Source organism: Crocuta crocuta, unplaced genomic scaffold, assembly GCF_008692635.1.
Source record: "Crocuta crocuta isolate KB4526 unplaced genomic scaffold, BGI_CrCroc_1.0 scaffold55, whole genome shotgun sequence".
Lineage (NCBI taxonomy): Eukaryota > Metazoa > Chordata > Mammalia > Carnivora > Hyaenidae > Crocuta > Crocuta crocuta.
In genome coordinates, this window is record NW_027530512.1 from 4559827 (window position 1) to 4568714 (window position 8888).

Here is an 8888-nt window from a genome sequence, read left to right on the forward strand (position 1 = left end):
CCCTTGGGGAATTGGTAGCCCAGAGCTGTGGGTTTGGGTTTCTCCTGACAATGAATGCCCAGTTCAGAGGTGACTGGTATTCTCTAGGTCCATTGAGTTTCTAGAGAATTCCACCACAGAGGCAGCAGAGCTGCCAAGGCCTGGTAGTAAAGGAGGCTTCCACAGCATCAAGTTAGCTCCACTTGGCCTCGGGACCAACACTGGCCTGAACTCACTTGACTTTGAAAAACGAGGAGAGTTTATGGCCAGAACACAGCTCAGCTTTGGTTTTCCTGTCTGGCTGACAGGAAATACTGCTATTCCTAGACCAAGGGAGGGAGTGAAGTTAAATCAGTTCTTCGATTTGTCCCTCTCTTTAGAATGGTAGTGCAGGGCCTTCTGTCAACCAGATGTCAAATTCACAGTGTCCCTTTTTGGTTAGTAGGACTTGACAAGTAGGCTGTGTTTCTACAACAGGCAGTTTGGAATGTAACCAAACCAACCCCCCCAAACCATGACTGCAGTTAGGAAACCAAGGATACCGGGAGAACGACATCCCATTTATTAAAGGTGCTCCTCTCTTAAGACAGGAAAGAGACAAGAATAAGAAAATGGGAACAAAGTCGGGTGATTTAATAAGCCCTCAAAGTTAGCATGCCTTCCTCTCTTTAATTGCGCTTTACCGTATCTCTGTGTATGTCCGGCCTCAATTATAAACCTCATATGCAGTTGGCTGGATCAAGGTGGGCCTTAGAAACAAGCCGCAGGTGAAGCTGCGGTTCCAATGTGGAGGGAACACGCAGCTGGGCGCCCAGGAGGCAGGGGAACAGAGCGAAGACCAGTCAAGCCAGCGCGACGACAGGTGATGTCCCTGAGAGCCAGCCCTGGCTCCAGGATATTGGCTTTCAAAGAAGTTGAGTTTTAGGCTTCTCAAAATTTCAGTAAACCAGTTGGAAGAAAAGGGCTACAACGGATCTCTGGTTCCTGCGAAAACTTGATCTACCTGACTGACATGCGCAGACTGGCAAGTGGTGGAGGTAAAGCTGGGGCCGCCGGGAGCAGCTGCCTGGAAAGGAAAGCAAGGTAAGAGACCCAGTGAGATCGTGCTCGCTACAGGGAATAAACCAAAGTCATGGCCAAGTTCCTTCCGGTCTGTCTAGGAAGCTAATATATGTACACCCCCAGGACATTGAAGGGTGACCAGGGCTTGCTTTCACAGCGAGCCAGGCGCTCCAGCAGCCCTGCATAAAGCCAGAGAACCTGCTGGGTCACTGCGGCAGGTGGCTTCGCCGACGGTCCTACTGAAGGCCACCTCTTGTTCTTTTGCAGTGGCAGGCTTGATACTTTCCCACCTTTATGATTTCCCTGAGTGCAAGGGTATTTTAAAATGGCCCAGTTTTAAAAAATTTTTTTTAATGTTTTTATTTTTGAGAGAGAGAGGGAGAGTGCAAATGGGGGAGGGATAGACAGAGGGACAGAGGATCTGAAGCAGGCTCTGTGCTGACGGCAGAGAACCCGATGCGGGGCTTAAACTCACAAACTGTGAGATCATGATCTGAGCCGAAGTCGGACAGCTCAACATGGACAGCCATCCAGGCACCCCTTAAAATTCTTGATATGCTAATGCCATATGTAGAGTCGCTAAAGCAAAGAATTACCTCAGCTCACAGAGCTATCATCTTAGCTGGGAGAGGTTTGACCGGAGTGGAGCCCAGACCTAGGACTGAAGAAAGCAGAACTCTGTTTCTGATAATAGAGTACTTTCTGCTTGGATTCTGAAGTCAGACTACCCGGGCTCAAAATCCTGGTTCTGTCAGTCGCTGGGAGTCTCCGGGGAGTCCCTTCTCTCAGCCTCAGCGTCCTCACCTATGAAGTGAGGATAGTGATAGTGCTAACCTCACAAGGTGGCCATGAGGGTTAGATGAAATAATGCTTCTGATGTGCTTGACCTCAGGTCCACATGAGCACTCAGGTGCCAGGGGTCATTATCTCCAGCCTTCCCTGGAGTATGTGAGGGTGCGTATCTTGGTGACCCATCCCTGAGATGTGCCCTGTCCTTACAACTTTTGGCTCCCAAAAGTAAAATAACGCAGAGAACAAAAAGAAGCTGTTGAGGAAAGTGAGGCACAGCTGAGCTGAATTAGCCAAGTGACTATAAGGCCAGGCTCTTTTTAAGACTGTATTGGGAGAAAAGCGGGGGAAGCGAGAGGGGTTTGGCAAGCCATCCACTTGCTAGGACTGCCTTGATGGTGTTGCCCTTATCCCACTGGGGCTCCTGGGGCTCTGCCTAGCCACCCACTGTTGAAGCCCCACGCAAGCATGATGGCACGGGGCCACACCCACTTTTATACCCTCTCCCTGGTTGCTGCGCAGGTCTGTAGGCCAGCCAGAGCAAGGCAGTCTCTCAGGCCTGTTGGCCAGGCTCCCTTCTGGACAGCCTCTGGGAACATGAAACTAGAGCCTTTCTTTGTTCAAAATAGTTTCTCTAGCCTGAGGAGGAAACCTGGGTAAGGAGAAGGAGTTTGCCAGCCTCTCCACTGGTCGTACCGAAAACCCATGGTAAGAACTCGGACCCTTCTGAAGGGTCCTGAAGCCCGGATCATGAATGGGCAAAGACAGAACGTCCTTCAATGTGTGGGGTTTACTAAGGCATGGACTAACTAATACAAGGGCAGGCTTTCTTTGGGAAGGGGATAAACAAACAAACAAAAAAAAATATTTCTACTTAATTCCTGAGGTAGAAATCAAATTGGCCAAATGCCCTATCCCTGGACAAGTTTGGATAAGCAGGCTTAACTGTACCCAGGACTAGAGTGGCGGCATCAGGCAGGCCCCCACTTGAGTTTTGGAGGCTCTCCCAGCAAACCATCAGGACCAGCTGCTAAGTGTCGTCACTGCTTCCTCAGGGTCGGGTCGGGTGGGGTGGGGAGCCGAGGAGCTTCGGAGCTGGCGCCTGACTGGTTAGGTTAGGCCACGGGCTCCGAGCTCGCCCGTCTGGATTGGCTCTGGGTGATACTGCCCTGGTTTCCTGAGGCATAATGTGAGGACAGCAGTGGTACAAAGTGCCATTGTGAGGTGTGAAGGCCTAAGTGTGAAAGTCCTTGAACTGTGCCTGGTGCTTGTTAAGTACTCAGATGTAGTTAGGTCTGTCTGCCGTCACAGGTCCCGGGCTGTGCCACCATTTCTGTTTGAGTTGTGTTGAAATACGGAGTGAATAACTTCGGTCCTTCAGTGCATTAAAATCCTTAAAAGAAAGGGGAGGTAAATATGTTGAATACCAAAGGGTGCTTTCTGATGGAGCTCCGGCAAAACCACAAATCTGCTCCCTCTGGGAAAAGTCTGGACTTGGGAAAGACATATATCTTTGCTGGCAGACTTAGAACCATTAATGGCTACCATCCTGATTACTACTCCTCCCTGTTCTCCACCCTGGTTTTTTTTTTTTTTTTTTTTTTAATTTTTTTTTTTTAAATGTTTTATTTATTTCTAGGAGAGAGAGGCAGCGTGAGCAGGGGAGGGTCAGAGAGAGAGGGAGTCACAGACTGAAACAGGCTCCAGGCTCTGAGCTGGCAGCACAGAGCCCGACGCGGGGCTCGAACCCACGAACCGCGAGATCATGATCTAAGCGAAAGTCGGACGCTTAACCGACTAAGCCACCCAGGCGCCCCTCCACCCTGGTTTTAAATGGGATTTCTGTAGGGCCTGCTGGCCTGCACCATGCTACGCACAGAGATACTGCAAACGCCTATCTGGTGACAGCCGGATGTTTCCTGCCAGGGCCTGGGTACAAGAGTGGTTGAGCCCTTGGGTTTCAGTCTTCCCTCTCGGGGCCCTGTGAGCCGAGCTGCCCACAGGGATGAAGTGGGGACAGCCTAGCCTGTTGGCTCCATGTGGTCTGACCACTAGACCCCAAGGCCCACAGGCTCCAGCTCACGCTGGCTGACACGTGAATACCTTGTGCACACACACCCAGCAGGATGGGCGTGTCTAGAAAAGAGCTGAACAGGTGGCCCTGGACAGTTCACAACCAGCTGGGCAGGCTCCCTCCTGTGCCCTGTGCGGGATGCCAGCTGCACCAGCAGGCCTGTTCTGGCTGCCAGGCCCCATTTAGGATTGTTTTCCTCCAATGTCCATGGCAGAAGTGGGGCCCTTCTATGCCTATAGCCTTTTCTGGGCAAAATTGTCCAGCACAGTGTCTCTTCATTTTTCCCAGTAAATTAAATGTCAGGGGCAGGGGAGAGGGAAGAATCAAGGATCCAGTGTTGGGAAATCTGTGCCAGAACCTTCCACTCCAGTGCTGAACATGGTGAGAGTTTGAGCCTCCCGCCAGGAAAAACAGAAAGCTGACGGCTACCCTAGCAGGCCAGTAATGGAAGGTACATACTCCATAAGCTGGCTCCTGCAAGGGCCCAATGGGCCGTGCAAAGTCTGGTTCAAGAAACAACCAAATGGGCGTGCAGAGCTGCCGCCCACACCCTCACTGCTCAGCCGCTGGAGGAGTCCAGCTGGCAGGGTGGCTCCCACGCACATGCTTGAGAGCTTCATTGTTTCTTATCTCCCAGTGCCATCAACAGCTCGGAGGTGGCAGGGGCAGATCTGGGGCTAAAGGACAGTGGCTGATGGCTTTAGGCCAAAGGCCAGGGCAAGGCCAGCCAGCTGAGAGAAGGAATGTCACGTCCACAGCAAATACCCACCACAAAGCCAGTGGGAGACTTCAGCTAGAGGAACACTCTGGTTCAAACAGCTTGACTAGGTTTCCCGGCAGGAAATGAGTCCAGGGCCGCCTGCTCAGCAGGGAGCTGCCGTGGACACATAGGCAGGCATTTCCAACCAGGGGCTCCCACGAGGCCAGGGACTGGTCTTACTGCTCGCTGCTGCACCCCTATCACAGTGCCTGGCCTGTCACTGAGTACCCCACAAATACACAAATGAGTGCATGCCAAGGGACTCCAGCCTCCCAGTGGACCTTCATTTCTGCACACTTTTAGGTCACTTCTGGGGTTGCCTCTACCTGAGTTCAACCCACAGGCTTTTGAGCAGTCCTATTCTCAGCCCAGCACTGTGCCAGGCACTGGGGAGAGCCAGGCAGCTCATGAAGCCTGCGCCCTGCCTGCAAGCAGCTCAGACAAGGTAGAAACCAGACTCGAGCACACGGATACCAAAGGAGTTATGAAGCTGCGCCCTCGATGAGAAAGTTGGCACGTGGTGGGGCCAGGAACAGCAGCAGGCCATCGCGTACCAAGCTCTGGTGTGCTCCCCTTCCTCCCTCCCCACAAGAGCCCAGCAGAGGCTTTAGGTTTTAGGTGGGCCAGAGTCTCCACTCTGCGTGGACAGGATCGCCCTTCACATTCCACCACATTCACTGGCTAGCATGGCATCCAGACCATGGCCACCACTGCTTCCAAGAGCGGGGTGAGGACTTGAGTGGATGAGCCCAACAAAGCGTCAGCCTTCCCGGGAGCACAGTACAGCTCTCCTAGGATCACTGTCCTCCCGCTCTGGGGTGCCACTTGCAGGACCCTCCCCACCTTCCTGCCAGGCACTAGTCAGCATGCCTGAGGGGCAGAGCCCCCTTGCAGTCCCAGGGTCCCCCTGACCCTCCCCTTGAGAAGACTGACATTTAGCCTGCTCTGACTTGGGAGCTGAAGCCCTAGGCTCCTATCGCTACATTTATCCTATCAGCTCAAGACATCCAGGTACAGCAGATGGCATGAAGTCTCCCATCCAAGATCACCAGCATGCAGTGCTTCTTATTCTAGACAGAATTTAATGTGACAGAGGTTGAGAGAATAGTGTACTGCCCCCCAGTGCACCCTTATCCAGTGTCAATGATTATCAACATGCCCATACTTCTTGAAAGGGATGACTGATGATGATGGTGATATTGTAAGTAAGGAGATGTCAAAGAGACATAGGAACCAACTGAAAGAGTTAATGGCCACAGCTGGAATAATTTGAGCAATAAAATAAACAACATAGTGTGGAACATAACCCAAAGCATAAAATAAGGATTCGTGAGTCCATACCAATATAAACAAATGAGTAGATAAATAAATAATGGAGAAAAGACAAACCTCCCACAGAATTCCAAATAACTTATGTAGATACCCTACCTTCAAGGAAGTGGGGCACAGCTCTCCATTCCTTAAATGTGGACTGTGCACATAGACTTCCTTCTAAAGGGCACAGTCTGGAAAGGGGAAGAAAGAGGAATCTTTACAGTGGGATAGCCTGACACATGCCGTTCAGCCAGATGATCAAGGTAAACAAGCCGCCGGGACAAGCCACATGGACCACACACATCCCTGATGGATATGATGAGAGGGCTTCCCCCAAAAACTCACAGCCCTACTCTGATCATGAGAACGTTTTCATGCAAGTCCCAAGTGAGGGGGCGGTCTACATAGTACTGGTACGCCTTAAACTGTCAAGGCCACCCACAACAAGGCAAGTCTGAGAAACTCACAGCCAAGAGCAGGCTTGACTGAATGTAATGAGGTGTCCTGGATGGGAGCCGGGGACCAAAAAAGGGGCATTTAGGTAAAAACTAAGTTATTCAAATACGCTATGGACTTTAGTTAATAGTAATGTATCAGTATTGGTTCATTGGTTGAGACAAATGTTCCATATTCACACAAGATGGTAACAGTGGGGGAAACTGGCTTAAGGGACATATGGGAACTCTGTCTACTATCCTTGCAATTTTTCTGTCAATCTAAAACTATCCTAAAATAAAAAGGTTGTTTGGTTTTTAAATGCATTGTTATTGTTATTTTGCAGGAGCTGTGTTTTATGCAGGAGGGGCAGAGGGCAGGGACAGTTAAGCTGGGCAAGCGATGAGCACGGTGTCCCTGCCCGCCTGGCTGTTCTTGGACATACCCAAGGCAACATCAGCCGCCTGGCCTCGTTCTCTGAACCTCCTGCACCAGCTGGTGAAAAGCAGAGTTGCCGGGAAGTGAAAGAGGATGTCCAGTCCAGGAACCGGTTAGGCAGGCTGGGCCAGGCTGCAGGAGGCAGGCTGTTTTCAGAGCTACCAGAAAGACTGACTCACCACAGCCTCAGTCATGGGGTGTCACCCTCTGCACTGGGGTGGCACCCGTTTGGTGTGGGGATTGTCGCTCTATGCTGAAGACTTGGCAGAGCGGGAGATGGGTTAGAAGAGGGAGGCGAGCCTGCCCCTGCTACTTGCTGTCACCATGCTCCTCCTGGTAAAAGATGGGGGCCGGCATTTGGGGTCTCGGTCATCCAGCCCTGGAGGTAACCCATGCATGTTTAGCTACTGCCTCCATCCCCGAGACCACTCATTTCACCTTCCTTTAGACACCTGGGGGGAAGGAAGCTCATGGGCAGCAGCAGGTCTAGGTTCAGGTTCAGACTCCACTACTTAATAGCTAGAAACCTTGGGTGATTCACTTAAGCTCTCTGACCTGTTTCTACAGTTGTAAAATGCAGATAATTCAGCTGCCTCACCCACTTCATGAGGTGGAGTCAAGGATCAAATGAGGAGAGGCAGAAGACCAGGAGGAACTCTCCTGGGGGTTATGCTTTGGGTGGATGTGACAAGGGTGATTAGTATGCGTCAGGCTGCAGGTAAGAACTTTTATGGCCCAGAGCCTAATCTGAGATACAGTCATGTATGTATTAGGATGCTTTGGGTTGCAAGCAATAGTAATTCCACCTCAGGTTGGCTCACACAGCTGAAAAACCCAGAAACAAGGCAAGCTGCAGGAGAGGTGTGATCAGGGTTTTGGCCACATTTCTTAGTAAGTCAGGGAGTCTGTGTGTACTGGCTTCTGAGACTGGCTTCTTTGTGCATAGGAAACTGGTTGTAGGAGTCCCAGGCCACACATTCTGCCATCCCTAATAGGAGAGAGGCGCTTTTCCTCTAGCATCAAATGTCAAGGGTCTCTCTCTCTCTGTGTCTCTTTTTAGGCCAAATGCTTTACTCTGCATCAATCAATGAGGCTAGGAGAAGCCATTTGATTGGTTTAGGCTTCTGTTATCGCCAAAGAGGGATGGATTAAAATGATTGATTGCTGTAGGCCAGTCAGGGTCTGGACCTAGAGGTAGGAAGGGGATCAAATTTATACAAGCCTATTGGCTGCCACAGTTGGGGAGGGGAGGAATGGATGCTAACAGGTTTCTATCCCAGTAATAATCCACGGTTGTAGAGGGAGGTGGTGGTTTTTCTCTCTAGCACCAATTTCCCCCCTTTGGCTACAACCCTAATTTGTACTTGGGGCTTCATTCCTTCCCCATTCTTAGACTGTGTGCTTCTGATGGAGCCCGATTCCCTACCCATGGAAGAAGCATGTGATCAAGACTTAGGCCAATCAGTGCACTTCAATCTCCTGGCCACTGGATCGCTTCTCAGAAAGCTACTTGGCTTGATCAAAGGCAGTGAGATGCAGTGACACTTGCTGGGAAGGAAGACTGGGACAGTGCCAGCTGCTCATGTCTGAACTTCACCCTCAGAGGATGTACAGTCTGTGGCTGTTGCTGCTGCCACCATTTTCCAGTCACATGGAGAGAGCCTGAGGTTGGAGCTGATACCGAAAGATGGAGGAAGCTACTAAAGCCATAAGCCAAGCTGATTCCTGGACGTCGCGGTTTATGAGTCAACACATTTCCTCTGTTTTAAGCAAGTCATAACAATATCTTAAATCATCCAATTCTTCCTGTCCCATGGCAGTGAATGCACTGAGCAGCACATGTGGGTGGTTTGAATATTTGGTACAAACTCTACCAAGCACATTTGCCTTTTGAGACTAGTATTACATGGGCGTAGTATTACATTACATAGTATTACATAGACATAGTATTACATCTCGGCCATGAAAGATGTGGAAGAATGCTGAACAAATATGGATGGGATTTAGTCTAGATCACTGGTAGGCACACTACAGCCC